General features: G+C 42.0%; 1 long non-coding RNA gene across 2 annotated transcripts in view; it reads right to left on the reverse strand.

The window, feature by feature from the left end:
* The window catches only part of LOC125115948 (uncharacterized), a 238,841-nt gene extending 218,054 nt beyond the window's left edge, over positions 1-20,787 (reverse strand). For both annotated transcript variants that reach the window (XR_007132209.1, XR_007132210.1), the window contains exon 1: positions 20,592-20,787. This is a non-coding gene — a long non-coding RNA (uncharacterized LOC125115948). The remainder of the gene's footprint in view (positions 1-20,591) is intronic.
* Between the last annotated feature and the right edge of the window lie 352 nt (positions 20,788-21,139).

A 21,139-nucleotide genomic window follows, 5' to 3' on the forward strand; every position in this document is an offset into this window, starting at 1 on the left:
ACAATGGAAACTCCAAAATTAGTATTTTGAAAAGGTCCCTCACCTGACACAAGGGAAGAATAGATGCAAGGGGCATGCATGGATGTAGGAAGAGCAGAGAAAAGAGGGCTCCTGTTGTGGTCCAGGCAGGTTATAATGGCAGTTTGAAGGAGCAGGTGACAATGTGGATACAGAAAGGTAGACAGATCCAAGAAGTACTTATGAGGAAACTGCCCCTCAACCCCACTTGGAGTTATCTTGGCTCTGGGGTGAGAGAGGGAGATGCTATTTCCACTTGGAGTGACTGGGGAGGCAATGGAGTGTGTCTCTGATATGGAGAACATGTTAGAACATGAATGTCTTTAACAGACTCAGAGGCATCCACTTGGCAGCATCAGGCAAGCAATAGAATCCAGGATACAGAGAACCTTGAACCAGCTCTGAGCTGTATTTGTTTTAGGCTAAAATGTATAGAACTCTGGAGATGGTCCCTTCTGATGAGGGAGGGAGAAGAAATGACTAATGAGAAATGGGCTTCTCTCCCTCCAAAGCCAGATGCAGCCAACACAAGATCACTACCCTGAGTTCATTCACAAACCTTCACAGCTCTGACAAACATCACCCTTCTTCCCTTTGTATTTGTAGGCACAAATGGGTGTCTATGGAGTTTTCAAATCCTCTTTACTGGTAAAGAATGTACTTTCTTATTGGGACAAGGATTGACATTTGACAGACAGCTGAAAAACCCACAAAAATTGAAGCAGTGAAACTTTATGTTTTTCTCTAAACCTATTGGCTTTTTCTCACAATCAAGATTGACTGAGCTTATAGTTGCTTAGGATTTGTAGCACTGGGACAACTTTCTGACCCTAGCACCTCCTCCCCAGAACCTCTTCCTGCCTGGGCAGAGCTATGTCAACAGCTGCGCTTCTCTCTGATTCTCAGCCAGGTCATCGTACCCACCCTCTTTGAGTCAAGAGCTAATGACCCTTAGGGCTCAGCTAGTGTGCTGATGGGAAGCATGGAAAAGCCTAGAAAAAGGAATCTGTGGTTAGAACTTTCCTTGTCCTTAGCACTTCAGCTAAACACTGTATCATGTTGGACTTTGCTATTTACTAGCTCTGTGTTCTTGGGCAACTGGAGTTTCCCTAACTATGAAATGGGATAATTTTGCTTTCCTCACGGAATCATTGTGAAGTTGAAATAAAAACATGTTCATTATTAACAGTAGGCGCATAGACAGGAAACACTCCCTTCTCTTTCCATTCTGGTGTTTTTCCAATGATCATCCATGAACCATCTGAGTTAGTATCAATGATGCTAATACAAAAAGTCAGATTCTAGTACTCTCTCTATTGAGGGACAGAGTCCAGATTTGTGTAGCCCAAGATAATCTTATCTCCCTCAGCCTGAGGAGCATTTCTGAAAACACTGAAAAAGCTGAAGACTCTTTTGGTCATAGACCAGTGTTTCTCAACTCAGCAATATATTGCCTAATACTGATGCTCAAGCCTCTACCCAGACTACTTACATCAGACCCCCTGAGCTTGGGGCCTTGGGCATAAATATCTCAAGAAGTATCAGATGATTCACTAGTGCAGCCAGAGAGGAGAAACACTGGTGTCTATTTTCCTTACTAAGCTACCAGGGAATTCTATCATTCCTTTAAATTTCCATGAAAATCCAGCTACTTTCCTTTTCTTATTCTCATCATCAGTCAGCCTCCTTCCAACTTGGATGCCTGTCTCCTCTTTGGTACTATCAGCTTTATAACTTAGAACAATCTAGCTGATTTTAGAACAGAGAACTATCCAGTATTTACCTAGAAACAGCACTGCCCTATTAACATTTCCCAACTTAGAAATGAAGAGTGTACTAGGTCACTGGGAGATAAGTTCATTGGAAGATGGAATTGACCACACAAGGTAAGGCAACACCAGTCCTCTCCCACATGACTAAGCAGGTACATGTGACACTGAGAGAGAGTTGATCTCCTCTGTCCATGCCTATTACCTTTAGGGTGGCAGCTGTGTGGAAACATTGCTTCTCTGTAAAGGCAGCATTTGACGGGTCAGAAAAGAAGCCTAACTTTGTAGTCTGTTTTAACTAAACTGTTCAATTACAATCTAATGGGATAAAAAAGGTAGAATGAAGAAGTTAGTTAATTGCCAATTAAAAAAAAGCTAGAACTCTAGATGGCAGTTGTTTCCATACTGGCATAAGGAAAATAGAAAAAGACAGTTCACCAAAGAAAGCTTGAAATATGGAGGCTTCCATGGTTTTCTGGCTCAAGTTTCTCTTTCTATTAAATGACATATGCCCTGAAGTGGGAGGCAGAAGAGAGGCAAGGCTTTTCTCTTCAGTATCATCAGGTTTATAAGATCCTTTTCTTGGGAGTAGTATTTTATAAGGATGGGTGAAAGGGAGGACCTCTATAAACTTAGGGAAGGACATATAAAAGGAGAGGAATATGGAAGAGGCTTAAGGAGGCATGAGGTGCTATTTTTGGAAGGAAACTTTGGGTATTTTGCATGCTCACTTTCACATTATATTGCAGCTCCCTTGTCTCAGATCAAGCCAGGAAAACCAGCTCAACCTCAATGACAGAAAGTAAACAGCCATCTGGGAAGAGATTATTCCATGCATGTGAGACCCTTCCTTAGTCCTACTTAGTCTCTAATCTGGCTTTCTAGTGCCTCCCACACATTCCCCTCCCTTGCAAGACTGTCCTGGCCACCTAAAGATACTTTCTTCTGCCTCCCACAGGCCTCTGGTTACATCATCCCTGATTGTGATATCAAAATATATTGCAATTGTAATGTATTTTCCATTTTTGGCAAATACGGCCCTAGCTTTTCAATCAACAATGGGCTTCATAGCTCCACATCGCAAAGCAACTATAAAACAGTTCCCCACAAATTCCTCAGTTTGACCCAAAGTTGGAGACCAGATATGTTCCCTTTGCCCAGTAGGGACTCTACTTCTGATCCTTCTTTGACTGTATCCCAAGGACAGGTGCCAGACCGCAATGACTGGAAAGAGCCTCCAGGAAAGGCCAAGGTGACCATCAGCTAAGTTATAATATTACCACAATTACAGCTGACATATGTCCTCTTTCTTATTACATCTTTTTCTGTTCTCCTAAGATATCCCCTATATATTCATAAAAGGAATTAGGGAAGCCTAGTCCAGATGCTTTAAAAAGAAGAAATTAAATGGATATCGCATCTGGGTCTTTATTCCTACGGAAGAAACCTTCCAGGGAACCCTCTACAGCCTAAAATTGCCAACAAGCCAAAACACCCACTGACTTCTTTACTTTCCTTAAGTCTTAAGGGACAATCCCAGTGAAAAACAACACTAAATAAAGGAATGGAGAGAACTGTGTTGGGGAAATTTGAGAATAGGAATGAAAACTGCCCTGGGAAGGGCATGAAGAGAGCCTCTCTAAATTTAGTGTGTGATGTCCAGAGAGACCTAAATAAAACACAAAGATTCTAAAATAAATTGTTTGAAAAGCACTTGAGAAACATGGGTGGAGATCATGAAAAAGAACATTTTGATTAAGAATCACCAGCCTAGATTCAGGGAGGGGAAAAAAAAGGCGTTGTCTTAATACCCACTGCAGCCTTTGAAGTTCTCTCTCTTTTTTCTCATGACAATGAGTCAGGCAATACACTCATTTTTCAAAAACCTTTGACAAGATAATAGCCAAAGAAAATGTCACAGAATAAAAGATAAAATAAAGTTTTATGTAGAAAAGACCTAGGGCCAGGAGATTAAAGAAAGTTCCAGGTAACTCCAGGATTCGCCTAATGTGGTTGGCTGAGCCTATCATAAATGAGGTCAGGAGAAACATTACTTTCAAAAGCCTTAAGGAACAGTTACTATTTCTGAGGAGACTCCTCAAATCCCACCCGAACTATCCTCAAATGTGTTTCTTTGGTCATTGAGGATAGGACAGGACAAAAGAGGGTACACAGGGCATTCTAAATCCATGTCCTTGCTTAAACCAGTAGATGAATCCAAGTCAGAAGATGCTGTCAGATAATTAACATTATTGTATTGCATTTAAAAAAAAAGTTGCTAAGGGGATAGACCTTGTCTTAGGTGTTCTTATCACAAAATAAGAGAGTAGGAAGAAACTTTGGGAAATTATCAGAAGTCTATGGCATAGATTATGGTGATGTTTTCATAGGAATATACATCTCTCTGAACTCACCAAGTTTTATGCACTACATCTGTACACATTTTTGTATGTCAATCATACCTCATAAAGCAATTTTTTAAAAAGAGAAAAAAAAAATTCTGTCTAGTCACTACACTAGGTTTTACATCCTAGCCAGCCATTTCCAGTTGTTTCCTCCTATACGTTTCTGGGAAAGTCTCACTCAAAGACTAACTCTCATTTTAAAAAGAAGAAGAAGAAAAAAAAAAACAGGTGATAAAGACAGCTAGAGTTTGGGGAGCACACCAGCTCATTTATTATGTTCCCTTTGGTCCCCCTCTTTTCCTACTTGCTCCCCTGCAGAAGTCTATCTACTGCCTGAAATGATACCTCTAGAGGCAAATGCCCAGGACTTGATGAGACCCCTATATTCCCCACATCTCCCCACAACTGCCCACCCACAGGGATGGGCTTCTAGCTGTTCACTACATGAGCCAGGTCTCTCTCTGACCCTTTGTAACTGGACTGGAGTTGGCCCTCTGACCCAAGCTGGACCAGTCATCCATCGTCCTGAAGGAATCTCGAGGAGCGAGTCAAAGAGAGCCACAAGTCTCAGGTGTGGCTTGAAGTGTTAAGTTAAAAACTAAACACAAAGTCACCAGGGGCTCAATCTTACTCCTCCATCCAGACCTGGAAGTAGAGAAAGCTCACGAGCAGAAGGAAAAGAATGGAAAAAAAAAAAAAAGATGTGCCGAGAAAGAGTTGGAGAGAGTCCAAAATGAATTACTCATTTATATCCTCAGCCATTGCTGTCCATGAAACACCCCTCTATTTGTTCACGTACTGAAATTGTCATCTCCTTGTAAACCACACCCTTTGACTAAATGAATTCCCCTATTGCCTCCCCTCTACTCCCCTCCCTCCCCATGAGCACCCCATGTCTTTCTAGCTCCCTGGCTCCCCATCTCCTATTTCCTCAAAGGGCTAACTGGTAGGATTCTATCACTGGCTCTGAAAAGCTCTGGTGTTGTGTCATTAAGAGGCTGAGCTGAAAGTGAAAGGATTCAGTGGCATGTTTCCAGTGAGCCTGGAGACACTTTAGTTGTTGGTGAGATGAGCCATACTATAAAAATGATTTTTAAGATACCCTTTGGCAAAGTACGCCTCATCTACAAAATGCTGCCAGCCCCAAAAGGGACTGGAAGCCACATGGACTCTAAACGCCAAACTGGTCACACTTGAAAACTAAATGGGGCCTTCCACACATCCTTTTCATCGTATGTGTTCTGGGAAGTGTGGATACTTTGGGACCAAATATTTCAAGGCCCTACTTCTCTGGATTCTGCTGTTTCATGACATGATTTCCAGGATATCTCCTGATCCCTGGGGAAAGAGACAGCCCCCAGGACTTCCAGGAAACCATGAAATTCCATCATGTGCAGGCTATGTGCCACAAGCTGATCTTCCTGTAGAGATTTAAGTTAGGATCTTGACTAATTAGTGGATACTCTAGAATAACATGCCGTTGGGAGCTGAGTAATCCACAATGCTCATGTCTATGGAGTCTCCAGGATCCTTTATTGGTTATTTCGTGTGTTGGGAAATCATTCGAGTATCTGCCATACCTCAATCAATGTAATATGTGACATCGATGCAACAAGCAGAATCATGCAGAAGTGATCTGGGGAGCTCATTCTAGGTTGTTTGAACCATAAGCCAATGGAGACAAAGGCTTCTGCTTCCCCAACAGAATTCCCCAGCACCTGCACTTAGCTCCTTATGGTACCAAGATCTTCCTTTCCCAGTAGAGGATGCTATAACCTCCATGGGCTGCCAAAACCTCAGGAACTCTGCCCTTGGCTTTCCCAGATGGCTCTTTTAAACACCTGGTACTCAGATCCGGACTGCCTGGTGGCCAGATCTGATTATTCTCCTGCTAAGGATGCCACTCTCAGTTTTGCCCTCTAAAAAGATAAAGGTGTTTAAAATGTTTGTGTTCCCACAAAATTCATGTCAGAAACTCTACCCTCCAACTTGATGCTATTAGGAGTTGGAGCCTTTGCAAGGTAATTAGAAATGTCATGAGCGTGGAATCCTTGGGAATGGAATCAGTGCCCTTATAAAAGTCCCAACAGCTTATTCCCCTCTGCTCTCCACCATGTGGGGACACGTGAAGTTGGCAGTCTACAACCCCACAAGGGTTCGCACTAGAATACGACTATAATGGGATTCTGATCTCAGACTTCAAGTCTCCAAAACTAAAATAAGTTTTTATTTAAAAGCCACTCAATTCGTGGCACTGTGAGCCAGGAAGAAGTTTCTCTCCACCCTTCTAGGGTCCCTGGCTGGGTTTGACCAAGACAGATCAACAGGAGAAAATCATAGCAATTTATTTAATAAAAGTTTTATGAGTGAGAACCTTCATAAGCAACTGAAGGTCTGAAGAAATGTTAAGTGGGGTATTTTTATCCTAGGGTTGATAAAGAGTGGACAGTCATAGAGAAATATGATAGCGCCAGGAATATGACATAAAGGAAGCAGACCAGGGGAAATTAGCAAAGCCTCTTCAGATTCCTCTGGGTGTCCCTTTGCCTTCAGAGCTAAGGATGTGATGGGAGTTATGTGGAAGGCAATCCTCACACAAGGATTTATGACCTACTGCAGGGGAGAAGGGACTTGGGGGATAAGGTTAAGGTCAGAGTGACCCTCCTTCTTCTGCCACTTTCTCAAACTCCTTCAGCTGAACATATGCAGTGTGTAAAACTCCTATATACTATCAGCATTGTATTAAATATTATAATGGAGTTCCCGTCGTGGCACAGTGGTTAACGAATCCAACTAGGAACCAGGAGGTTGCGGGTTCGATCCCTGCCCTCGCTCAGTGGGTTAACGATCCGGCGTTGCCGTGAGCTGTGGTGTAGGTTGCAGACGCGGCTCGGATCCCACGTTGCTATGGCTCTGGCATAGGCTGGCAGCTATAGCTCCGATTCGACCACTAGCCTGGAAACCTCCATATGCCACAAGAGCGGCCCATGAAATAGCAAAAAGACAATAAATAAATAAATAAATAAATAAATATTATAGTAAATAAAGATATGCAACATGCAATACCCATTTAACATCAGCATTGTATAGTAAGTACAGATTTAATAAGCAATATAAATACTGAATTGCAAATTTAAGAAAAAGCCTATGAGGCATTCCTGTCGTAGCTCAGTGGTTAACAAATCTGACTAGGAACCATGAGATTGCCGGTTCGATCCCTGGCCTCACTCCGTAAGGATCTGGATTTCCGTGAGCTGAGGTGTAGATCACAGATGTGGCTCGGTTCCCGCGTTGCTGTGGCTCTGGCGTAGCCCAGCAGCTACAGCTCTAATTAGACCCCTAGCCTGGGAAACTCCACATGCCGCGAGTGCAGCCCTAGAAAAGCCAAAAAGTAAATAAATTAAATAAAATTGTAAAAGCCTATGAAAGTGGAAGAGAGAATCCTTCGATAGAAGAAAAGGGTGGAGACCAGTTTATGTGAGATTTTCAGGGAAGACCTGGCTGAGGAGGGAGGATAAACAGACACACAGTAGATGAGAAGGGCCAGTTAGGTGAAGATCTGGGTACAGGGCAGTCCAAACTGAGGGCAAGCACAGAGGATGTCCCCAGGGAGGCAGTGACCTATGGACTAAAGGACATCAAAGGTCAGCATAGCTAAAGTAGGGTCCAAAGGTTTTTTTTTTTTTAAAGCAGTTCAATGGAGTTCCTGACATGGCTCAGTGGTTTACGAATCTGACTAGGAATCATGAGGTTGAGGGTTCCATTCCCAACCTTGTTCAATGGGTTAAGGATCTGGCGTTGCTGTGAGCTGTGGTGTAGGTTGCAGACGCGGCTCGGATCCTGCGTTACTGTGGCTGTGGCGTAGGCCGGCTGCTACATCTCCGATTAGACCCCTAGCCTGGGAACCTCCATATGCCATGGGAGCAGCTTAGAAGAGGTGGAAAGACAAAATAAATAAATAAATAAAAAGCACTTCAAGATGAAGCTGTGGAGGTAGTAACCAGAACCCAATCACTATTCAAAATCCACACACCACCTGGTTTGGCCCCTGGACTAGAAGCTAATCTACCTTGCATAACAATGCCAAGACCACAGTCAAAGGCAGTGCTATCAGCCTTCTCTAACCCACCATCCCAAGAAGTATTTCCTCTAAGCCAAACCCCAAGGTAAGAGCACCCTCACCCCATATACTTCCCACCACGTAAAAAGGCCGGGTTCAAGAAACACTCCTCTAACTGCTGTGATGTTTGCACACTAGGCTTGCTCCCAGATGGTGAGGATGATGATGATGCCGATGCTGCTGATTACAACTAACAACTGATGTTTGTTGATTGACTATGTGCCAAGATCTAGGTGAAATACTTCGTGATTTCATCTTCACAACTATATCTACTTGTCAGAGAGCCAGAGAGTCAGGGGTATTGAGAGTACCTCTGTGTGAGAAAGAAGTCATGAGAGGTCACATTTTCTTTGCAGTACATTAGTCATAATGGCATGAAAAATTGGGTGCCAAAGCATGTTTACATTACAGAATCACTGTTTTAGAAATAAAATACAGGGATTTTAGGCTTGTCCTTGAATTGGGCTTGGGAACTCACAGTTCACCAAGTGAACACACTGCTTCTAATGTCCTCCAAACAAGAATCCTAAAATCTGACAGCTGACACACACTTTATGATAAAATCACCAGGACTTTCTGAAAGAAGAACTTGTGGTCCTCAAGCCTGGGAAGCACAGGAAAAAGCTGTTGCATTGTCTTCCTTATAAGGAGTATGGATGAGGGAGAAACACTTCTTTTAGATACTTCTAGGCTTGCTTTAGTCCAATCTATTTTCTACACTGTAGACAGGGCATTTTTAGAAGTCCTTTTAAATGGTTTTGCTGAGTTTCTCTGTAAAAATCAAATCATCTCCCCCAGCCCCAATACCTTCTTTATTGCCGGGCATTGAGTTGGATGATGCAGCTTTGAACCACTAGAAAATGCTTTTTTCAAGGCATTTCTCTGGTGCCCATGCAGACGCTGAGAACTTAACTAGCCGCCTCGGCCATTCTACTGAGCTGACCTCAGGGTGATCTCGACGCTCCTCTCCATCCTCTTATGAGCCCTGGATTTGCCTCATGCCTTGTTTGCCCACCACAGCTCTGCACCTGCTTCATGGGGCTTAACACTGTGCCAGTTTAGCCCTAGACTTTCCACGTGGGTAATGACCTCGCTTTCCCACCCGGGTCACTCTGCTGTGCAAGTGAGACATGATCCTTCAGAATTGATCTTTTGATTTTCTTCAGGTGTGAGTTTTAGGACCTTGCCTTCAATAATGATTTTTGAGGCAAAAGCCACTATTAGCTTAGGAAAATGTGGTGTGATCCTTAGAGAAGCTGCCAAATCAGAAATGTACAACAAAGATCCCACACATGCAAGCTTCTAGGCGCACGTGATTTCTCTTGCCTGTACCTAGGACAACATTAACCATGCTCCTGTCTGCCTTTGTTGTCCTCTGAGCCCTTGAAACTTTGAGGAAGAAAATATTTTCCAATCCTCATAAATCATTTTCTAAGTATGGTTATTTATTTGTTTGGCTTTACCTCCAGCATGCAGAAGTTCCCGGGCCAGGGATCAAACCCGAGCCATAACAGTTATCCAAGCCGCAGCAATGAAAATGCTGGATCCTTAATCATTAGGCCACCAGGGAACTTCCTCTAAATGTGTATAATAAATTTAACCATGTCTTAAGTAAACAGAGCAATATCACTGATTCTCCAAAAGGTCATTTTCCTAATAATGCAGTACTGGTTTCTTTAATTCAAAAATGACTAACATTCAAAGAATTTTGAAGACATAAGGAAGAGGAGTTAGTATTCATTGTGGAACTTCTTTTGGAAACATGCATGCTGTACTAGGTATGTTACTCAGTTTATCCCCTAAGTCCAACTGTATATACCTCAGCTATTCCACAGAAGAGCATAAAGCTCTCTGGATTCCCATGGTGGAAATCTCTTTGAAGTCATCTGCAGCAAGTTTCTGGGGGTAAGGCTCTCATTCACCATTATATCCTCAATGTTAGACCACAGGTAGACTCTAAATGTTCTGAAATCAATGTTTTCCTGCTTGTAAAAAACAATGTGTAAAATGTGCTGGGAGGAGTACCCGTTGTGGCTCAGTGGTAATGAACCCAACTAGGATCCATGAAGATGCAGATATGATCTCTGGCCTTGTTCAGGGGGTTAAAGATCAGCATTGCCATGCGCTGTTGTATAGGTGGCAGACGCGGCTTAGATCTGGTGTGGCTGTGGTGGAGGCAGGCAGCTGCAGCTCTGATTCAACCCCTTGCTGGGAATTTCCATATGCTGCAGGTGCAGCCCTAAAAAGAAAAAAAAAAAAAGTGCTGGGAAGTGTCAATACCACACATTATATGGTTTAAATAGTGATCATTTCCTCAAAATGACCCCTCACTCCCCCAGTACAAACACTCTTACCAGTTCAGTGAGTTATTTTTTCACTCATACACTGACCCCCTTCTATTTCTTGCTCTAACTGAAATCTTGTTCTCTCTTTCCCTTTCCTGGCTCATTATTTGTCATCCCACTTCCCCTATAGTGGGCATCTGCCATCCTTATCACATGGTGGTCCAGCACCACTGCTTTCCTTGGATAACATGCTTCTTTCTTTCAAGGAATCTTCTTTCATGAGACTCATGTATTCTTGATCGGGGCTGCCAATAACAGAACCCCATCCCCAGGCTCAGGGATTGGCCTGTTCTAGTTGTGTGGCTCTCTGAACACATCACTGAGGTCATGAGACCAGAGGACCATGACTGGCCAGGACTGTGTCTCAGGGTATAACATCCCCAGGAAATTTCCTGGCCACAAACTCTGATTTATACAACATAGAAAGCAGCCTATTCATCAGACCAGCCTGGCTTTCAATAAAGGCTGAGTCAACTGCCTCAAGCCCACTGGAATTCCTTAGAAGTCTCCAGATTCAGATTTCCTCAGCTACTGTCCAAACATCCTAGCCTGATGGAACTGTGATCTGGATTTGCAGACAGATCTGTTGCTTTGTAACTGATTTGTTCTGCTGGCAATAACAGCCACAGGCAACATATGGAAGAATTTCACTTCTTTTCTGGTTTCCTGTCAACTCTTTCTGGGTGGATAACTGTGGTTAACTGCCTCCAACAGATAATGTCTGTTGCCTCACACACCAATTCCAAAGACTGACACTGACATTCAGTCATGAAGCACCTTCATCATGTATAAGGACATATCCTTGCTTGGGTAAAATCTTTATGAAGTAATAGTGATGACCCAAAGCAACAGCGCTTCACCTGCATACTTTACCACCAACTTCAAAATATTTTCTATCTAGGAATAAATTCTCTGGAAAGGTTTATTTGTGCCGTATATTAGATTCCAAAGATAAGTGAAATCATCTAGTATTTGTCTTTCTCTTTATGACTTATTTCACTTAGTATGAGAGTCTCTAGTTCTATACATGTTGCTGCAAAGGCATTATTTTCTTCTTTTTTATGGCTGAGTAGTATTCCATTCATAATCCATTCATCTGTCAATGGATGTTTAGGTTGTTTTCAAGTCTCGGCTATTATGAATAGCGTTGCAGCGAACATACAGGTGCATGTGTCTTTTTCAAGGAAAGTTTTGAACCTTTCCACAGAAAAGAAACTCATGGACTTGGAGAACAGACTTGTGGTTGCCAAGGGGGAGGGGGAGGGAGTGGGATGGACTGGGAATCTGTGGTTAATAGATGCAAACTATTACATCTGGAATGGATAAGCAATGAAAACCTGCTCAAGAGCACTGAGAACTACATCTAATCACTTGTGATGGAGCATGATGGAGGATAATGTGCGATAAAGAATGTATATATATGTGTGTACGTGTGTGTGTGTGTATTTGTGACTGGGTTACCTTGCTGTACAGTAGAAAATTTACAGAACATTGTAAACCAACTATAATGGAAAAAATAACAATCATTAAAAAATAAAATTCCCCTTTCCACTATTTCTCAAAGTAATTCTTTTTAATAAACTGAAGCCAGCTTGTCATAAAATGAAAATTTACCACTGGATGAAATCTTAAGAGGTAACCTGGCTCAGAGTCCAGTCTTATAAAGAGCCTAGGTAGCATTGCTCACTGAGATGTCTCAACTTCCTTGCAAGCAGATCCAGTCTGGTTGCACAGGATTGAAAGATAGGGCCCACATGGTATGGGGTGAGTTTCTGCAATTCATTTCATTCTTATCCCTGAAGCGTATTCCCAAATTTCACAGCTGTGAACATTCTGAGTTGATCTGACAGAGAAAAAAAAAGATTTCATAGCATACGAGTGCAGAGGCTTTGACTTCAATTCATCCAAACTGATTTAATCAAAAGCAGAAAAAAAAAATTAGAAGCAGCAGACACAACATCAGCACTATTTCGTTTTTCTTTTTTCTCAATAAATTGAGTCCAAATCAAACAGCTGGTGGTCTTCTCCTTGTCAAATGGAAAAGTTAAACCCATGCCAACAGGTAACATTACTTCTCATAGAGGCAGGTGTCATCATAGTTAAGACCCTGGCTGTACCTTCTGCCAGGTGTGGCACCCTCAGTAAGTGAAGTTTTCATAATGCAGGTTAATACATGACCTCAGTGAACAGGCCAACTTAAATGAAGAAACAAGAATGTAACAGACATTGATATTTGGAGCCTTTCCCCCCAAACCAGTTTAAGAGTACTAACCTTGATGCATATCAACAGGGAGTTGACCCCTAAAATCAGTTAGAGCATTTTTAACACAAATACCCTTGAGGAATTTAAGAGAAACTGCCTGATAGGATGAAATAGGTTTGCAAGGAAGTTTTCTGGGATTTTGGTTTCTTTTTATGGCCACATCTGCAGCATATGGAAGTTTCCAGGTTAGAGATCAAATCAGAGCCGCTGCTACCAGCCTAGTCATAACCACAGCAACACTAGATCCCTGCCGCATCTGCAACAGTTGCCACACTTTGCGGCAATGCCAGTTCCTTAACCCACTGAGTAAAGCCAGGGATTAAAAACCCGCATCCTCATGTAGACATCAGGTTCTTAACCCACTAAGCCACAATGAGAACTACAATTCTGTTTTATCATGTTCTGTACACTGCAAAATGCAACTCATTTTATGGCAAGACGAAGAGAAATTTAAACATAAAGAAAAACCTCCCCTTTCCCTTTGGCTTCCTATCTCTCCCCACTGTGCATGGTGTATCTTGTGTTTTGCATCAGTCAAGCCACCCTTATTAGTAGAAATACCTGCTCAACCATAAGAACAACATTCTTCTAGCATCAACAAAACAACTCCTTAAAAGATGAACATTCTTTCTTCATCTTGTAAGAGGCCATGATGATGCTTAGATCTGGATTGTGTAAACTTTCAGTAATACATCACTTAAATTATAGCCCTCTATCTCAAAACACATGTACAATTGTGCCTTGACTTACAGTGGGTGGAACCATTCTCAGAGCTTTCTGAGTTGGTGTTCCCAATTTGGCTCAAATAAAATTTTCCTTTTGTTTTAAATCAACTAACTAATTTTTCATCAACAACATCAGATCAACCTCCAATCCTGCTTATTTCTGGCTGCTTCCTCTCTTCACAACTCTCACCTTCTGTGTCATATTCCCAGCAAGTCACTCTCTGTTTAGCTAAAGTCAAGAGATTATTCTTGAAAACTGTTTAGTAATGAATATACAAAGGTCACCTCTGAAGAAGTATCAATTCTTTTGAGCACAGTTCCATTTTGGCAAGCAAGACTGGTGAAATGATCAACTGTCAGTTCACTTGACCAAGGCAATCTGTCCAGTGTACTTCCCGTCATTTTGTTGGTGTACTTGACCTGGGGTAACAGGTTTGAACTGCGGAAGTCCATGTATAGCTGGATTTTCTTCAATAGCAAATAGCCCAGTTGCAATGGGGCGGGGGTAGGGGGTGGGGCATTTAGGAGTCCTGCAGTGTGCTTAGTAAGCAACAAGAGTCTGCTATTCCCTATCAGTTTTGCCCCCTTCCCATGTATGAACCCCTTATCATATGATCAGAAGCAGGTAAGTGCTACTCAGAGAGGTGGGAGACATCAGCCTCCTATGAGAGCTCTCCTTGCATCTGTTTTTTCCTATATGCAGTTGCTGTCTGGTGCCTAAAAATGATCTGGGCTTTCCAAGCATCTTGACATTTGTAGCAAATCAGACCAGACAAATGTAAGTAATTATGAGTTCACAACTATAGATCAACATTTATCAGCCAGTCGAATGTCACTTATCATCTGGTAGCTATCTGATGGGGAAGAAAATGCAGGAAATAAGCCATTGTGCTTCATCCTGGAGCCACCTGGATGTTCAAACTCAATTGCTGAACACACCTGGCCCTCAGAGTGCCTGACTTTTCATTCTTATACTAGAAAACTCCTTTTTTCTCTCCTCTACCATCAAGTACCCTCCAGACTGAAGGCCAGCAAATTGCCCTGTATCAGTCATCTTACCAGCCCTCTCCAAGCTGGAGGACAAGTGTGGTTTCTGGCACTCACTCAAAGTACTGCAATGGGGAGTTCCTCTTGTGGCTCAGCAGGAAGGAACCCAATTAGGATGCATGAGGATGTGGGTTCAAATCATGGCCTCACTCAGTGGGTTAAGGATCTGCCATTGCTGTGAAAGGTGGTGTAGTTTGCAAATGCACCTTGGATCCTGAGTTGCTATGGCTGTGGTGTAGGCCAGCAGCTGTAGCTCAGATTTGACCCCTAGCCTGGGAATTTCCATATGCTGTGAGTGCGACCATAAGAAAAACAAAAACAACAATAACAACAACAACAAAAAACACAGTGCAAGTTCTCTTAGGTCTGTCCCTCTTGGGGAAGAAACAAGGGCTCCCAAATACCTTGCTCAGTGGTATGAAAGCTTCTGGGGTGACTGCTCCCTTGAATCACACAGAATATAAGGAAAAATAAATTAGGTTTCACCCTGCACAACAAAGGCTCCCTCAGATCTTTGGGTGGAATAACGGTTCCCTTCATTTCAGCCCTACTATAACCTGTATATATTTCTATTATAATAACGATAAATAACCTTAAGATTCTTTTTTTTTCTTTCTTTCTTTTTTTGGCCATGGTATGAAGCAGCTTGGTGTGGGATCCTGTTCCCAGACCAGGGATTCAACCTAGGCCACAACAGTGGAAGAGCCGAAGCCTAACTACTAGCCTTAATGATTACTTGTCTCCCTTTAGGAGGGGCAACACTGGGGAAGGCGGGACACTGGATAGATAGAATATGGCAAATCTAATGCATTACACCTCTGTTTAACACCTAGTAGAGCCTCAATCAGTTTTTTAGATTGAATTGAATATTTTTACATCCTGAAGGTCATTCTAGCTGAGGTTGAGGAAAAAAAATATAATAGCCACTAGTTATTTCAGAAAATACTGCTACCACAAAGAATAGCCTTTTGATTTTTCATAGAGAAGAGAGAGTAAGAATTAGTAGTGTATGTGCATGTATACATGTATATGTATGAAATTTATTATAAGGGATTGGTTCAACCAATCATTAAGGCTGACAGTCCTAAGACCAGCAGTTGCCAAGCTGGAGACCAGAAGATCTGGTGGTGTGATTTTCAATGGAATTCCAGCAGCCTCCAGACCCAGGAGTTGGCAAGTTTCAGCCAAGTCTGAAGGCGTAAAAAAGCCTGTTCTCTGACCCAGTTCAAAGGCAGCTTGGCACAAAATTCCTCTTAGAGCAGGGTCAACCTTTTTGTTCTGTTCAGGCCTTTAACTGATGGAGCGAGGGCTACTCACATAAGAAGAACAAGTTGCTTTACTCAGGGCATCAACTTATTTTTTTCTATTTGTTATTATTATTTTTTAATAGTTATTTCCCCAATACAATTTTCCTACTGTACAGCATGGTGACCCAGTTACACATAAATGTACACATTCTATTTTTGCACATTGTCATGCTCCATCATAAGTGACTAGACATAGTTCCCAGTGCCATACACCAGGATCTTCTTGGTAATCCATTCCAAAGGCAATAGTCTGTATCTATTAACCCCATGCTCCCCAACCACCCCACTCCCTTCCCCTCCCCCTTGGCAACCACAAGTCTATTCTACAAGTCCATGATTTTCCTTTCTATGGAAAGGTTTATTTGTGCCTTATATTAGATTCTAGATATGTGATATCATATGGTATTTGTCTTTCTCTTTCTGACTTACTTCACTCAGTATGAGAGTCTCTAGTTTCATCCATGTTGCTGCAAATGGCATGATGTCATTCTTTTTATGGCTGAGTAGTATTCCATTGTGTATATATACCACTTCTTCCTAACCCAATCATCTGTCGGTGGACATTTGGGTTGTTTCCATGTCTTGCCTATTGTGAATAGAGCTGCAATGAACATGCAGGTGCATGTGTCTTTTTTAAGCAAAGTTTTGTCTGGATATATTCAGTGCATCAACTTAAATGTTAAGCTAATCCAAGAACCCCCTCCAAGAAATAGCCGGAATATTTGACCAAGTATCTGGGCACCCTGTGCCCAGCCGAGTTGATACATAAAATTAACTATCTCATTAAGTGTATATAAAAGTCCAAAGTGAATACAACATCCCCTCTCCTCTCATATTCAATCAAAAAACATGTAATGGACACCTACTGTATACCAGGCTTTATGGGAGGCTCTGGCTTCCATCTCTTCTCTCTCCCCCATAGGTTCTGACACTTATCTCTGCCAAGGTGGTGGGTGGCACCCATGTGATAGAAGGGACAAGTGAGCTGAGGCAGCACAGACATGATCTGCAAACAACCAGAATGAAAATGCCCAGCCCAGCCCCCAAGTAGGACTCTCCACTCAGATTTTCACGTCAGGCCATCCTGCCAGGGAGAAACACTTTCCTCCCAGAGAAATCCAAGACAGGCTTACTTGAAATGATTCATACAAAGGTTCTCAAACTTGGCTGTACTTTTAAAATCACCCTGGGAGGTTTAAAATCCACTTATGCCAGAGCTCCAATTAAATTAGAACATTGAGGGTGGAGCCAAAGCAGTCACAGTTTTTAAAAAGTCCCCAAGTGATTTCGACAAACAGCCAGGGTTGACAATCACCGATTTACACCAGCCTCTTCTTCACTATACATATTAGGCTCCTGAATATAATTGTCCAAGTGCTCACCTGTCTGCACTACCATATACATCGTTCTTGCTGGGGCAGAAATATGGCAAAGAGGAGAAACTGTTCCGCTAACAAACACCTGGTTCTATTAAGTTTGTCCAACTGGTCAGTTAAAGAAATAAAATCACTACAGTGTCCCTGTTAAGAACCAGCTTTGGTTTGAGATTCAGTGGCTCCTGCATATGTCAGCCTCTTGCTACAACGACTCCCGCTTGCTCTGTTCCTCCTCAGTCTTGGTGCTGCTGTTTGTTCTCAGTGACAGAGTCAAATACCTAACATCTGATCCAACTGCTTTGTCCTCTCTCACCTGATTTTGACACCAATTTTTCAAATTAATGGGTAACACTATGTAATGTGCTGACTGTCCTGGGATAACACTGCAGACTCCTCGCCACAAGATGCATTGGATTCTCTGCTGAGGGTCAAGGCAGCCCAGGAAGTACTTGGATTTATGCAAAATGGGCTAATTCAAAGATGCAGGGGTGGAGCACCAAAAACTCTCCAGACCCTACAGAGATGGACACTCATACAACTGCTGCTGCTGAGGCCAGGAGGGGGTGTTTTATAGTGGGAGGTATCCAAGGTCAAAGCCTTCATCTCTGAAAGTTCCTGTCTCCCATAACTAATGGGGTCAATCCTGAGAGCCTCTGGTCTTTTAGGGGTAACATGCTTGTGTGATTTGAGAACCCAGGCTATCCAGACAAGACAACCCAAGTTTGAATTCCAGCATCACCACTGATTGATTACCTGTGTGACTTGGGGCCACTTACTTAACCTCTCCTACATATTTTGTTCAGTTAAGAAAGGGGAAAATGATAGTGCTTGCCTATCGAAAATAGTGATAATAGGACATAAAGCATGTGAAGGTGTTAGCACAGTGCTCAGCACATAGTAATGACCAAGTAAATATGAGTTATTCCTAATGTAAATGTACCTCCCAAAAGTACATGCATTTTAAGTTGTACTAATGACTAAGGAATTTGCACATCCCCTCAGAATCTGAACTGCCTGTCATGGTTAGTAACTATTAGCTTAGTTACACAACACCCTGGACCAGAGAGAAGTCAAGCTGGTAGCCCATCAGGAATCACCCCACACCACTAGCAGCTGGTAGGCCCATGCCTAGGTGGTAGACTAATTTTTCTGCCATGTCCACTGTGTTTGTGTCACCCTTTCTACTGATTTCCAATCCCAGTCTCTCTCTCTGGTTCACCTCAAAGACTAAAGTGGGCTGTGCATTCCAGCTACTTTCTTGGAGGGCTTGAACCTTTCACCTAATTCATGCAAACTCCTTTCCTCTAAAGAGCAGGTCTATGACCAATATCATCCATTGTCAATCCTCCCAGTCGTGACTTATACAGCATTCCTTGAAAGCAGACCTTTTCCTAGGTAGCCAACATCCCCAGCCTACATAGGACTCATCTCTAAAGCTTGCTATCAGACTTTCTCTATTGAGTTGCCAGGCTGCCTATCAGTATGGTGCCCTAATTTATATCCCCACATCTCTCATGAGAAGGAAGAGTTAGTTTAAACTGGTCCAGGGCTCATTCCTCTCCTGATCTTCAGACTACCTCCTCGATCTGATCTTGAACTAAGTAAAAAGGTTTTATTCTCAAGTTTTAATTTTATGGTTCATGGTTGTTTATGATACAACATCAGTTTTTTGTAATTTGCAGCCATGCTAGAACGTTTCCTTTAAAAGTTTTAAAAATGAGTCAACTTAAAAGAATATTGAATTAGGATACAGATATATTCGTGTTGCAAAATTTGCAAAGGCGATATACAAATTGAACAAATTGATGCCTGGGGACCTGATGAGGATAGCGATGTCCACGGTCCCCTGTTTGGTTGATGATGAATCTGGGACAAGAACCAGGCCTGTCCATCCTGGTGCAACACTGTTCAATATTCCATTAGGATTAAGTGTGACAACGTAGAAGAGGAACACAGTGGGCCCTAAGGTGTTCAAACATCCTAGTCAGGCTATGGCACCTACTTCCTATCTAGTTGGGAGTCTTTCTAGTACAGCATTTTAAAAGTGACTTCCTTCTCTGTCAATCTTCTGGGTTGCATGTGAACATTTAGGCCTCATTTCAGCAATAAGGAGATCAGTAAGTGGTTTTTTGATATAGGATAGTGAATGTTTTGCCTCGATATTTCACATATGAGAACATATTAAAAAAAAAAAAAAGCTTTTGAAATTCAGTAGCAACCCCCAAGTAGCAAACAGCATGATTACATCCAACATTGTAACAACGCTATTTTTTTCCACACTGACACCTTGCTAGTTATTCCATTCTCTAATGAGAACCAAGGCAGAGTGTTATCTTTTGCTAGGAAATTAATACATCATAGGAAAGAATGACCTTCCACACAGTAAGCACATCAGGCTATGTTTTGTTGTTTTTCTCCACATATAGAACAGAGCAGGATACACATTACTTCCTTGGGAGAATATTGTGTTTCCAGGTGAGAACACATGCTCCTAAGATATAGTTTCTTTCCACTCTTAAGATTATTCTCTCCAGCTGGCTAATTGATTATCAGATTTCTCATTACCTAGATTCTTTAGGTTCAGCTGCAATAGTACGTCCAGGTGTGGCTCAGATTCAGTCATCGTTAACCAACATTGGTGTACTACCCAAGCCTACTGAAGTTTTAAACAACCAATAGTAGTTACTATCAGTGGAAACTCTGCTAAGCGTTCTGCATGCATCATTTAATACAATCGTCACAGCTTCCCTGTGATCCCTATTTACTTATAAGGAATTCAAAGCTTAGAGAAGGTAAGTTCCTACCTTCTACAAATAAAGAAGTTGCAGAACAAGGATTTGAATGTACATTTTTCTGACTCAAAAAAAAAGTCAACCACAAACTCTAAGAACTTGCCATATCAATGTCATGCTCTGTGCCACATGGGGTGAAACAACTTTAACTCAGACCAAACCATAATTTACTCATAACCCTTACAGACTAGTTATTTCTAAACATGTGATAGGTTGCTAATAATGTCAAAATAAAGAATTGTTTTTAATTAACATTTTTAAGGACAGAGAGCTAGTAATACCCACAATATAGCCATTTTTAAGTTTAAAAATGCAATTATATGAAATTATAGAATAACTAGTAAGGTTTCTATAGAACTGCAATGGCTTTCTTGTCAATGCTATAAACATCAAACTTAGTGACAACACAAACTTGTTCTCTTACAGTTCTGGAGGTCAGGAGTCCAAAATCAGTCTCACTGGGCTCAAGCCAAGGTGTTGGCAGGGCTTGTGCTTTCTGGAGGCTCCCAGGTACAATATACTTTCTTGTCTTTTCAGCTTCTAAAAACCTCCTACCACCCTTGGCTCCTGGCTGCTTTCTGGCCTCACTCCCACCTCTTGCCACCATCTTCACATCTACTACTGACTGGGGACTGCCTACCCCACTCTTATAAGAACACCTGCGATGACGTTCTGATTGGGCCCACCTGGGTAACCCAACATACACTTCCCATCTGAAGACCCTTAATTTAATCACATCAGTAATTCCCCTTTTGCCGTGAAAGGTAACATAGCTACCAAGTCTGAGGGTTAGGCTATGGATGTCTTTGGACCATTATTATTTCTCTCACAATTACCAATGCTCACATTTTTTTAATTAAAACAAAATTTTAAAATTAATTGGAAAGGACCCAATCTTTACTGTAATTGTCTGTGTCCAATTTCCAATTAAATTATGGTTTTCCAGGGCTGAATTTCATGGCTAAGCAGTGA

Source organism: Phacochoerus africanus, chromosome 15, assembly GCF_016906955.1.
Source record: "Phacochoerus africanus isolate WHEZ1 chromosome 15, ROS_Pafr_v1, whole genome shotgun sequence".
Taxonomy (NCBI): Eukaryota; Metazoa; Chordata; class Mammalia; order Artiodactyla; family Suidae; genus Phacochoerus; species Phacochoerus africanus.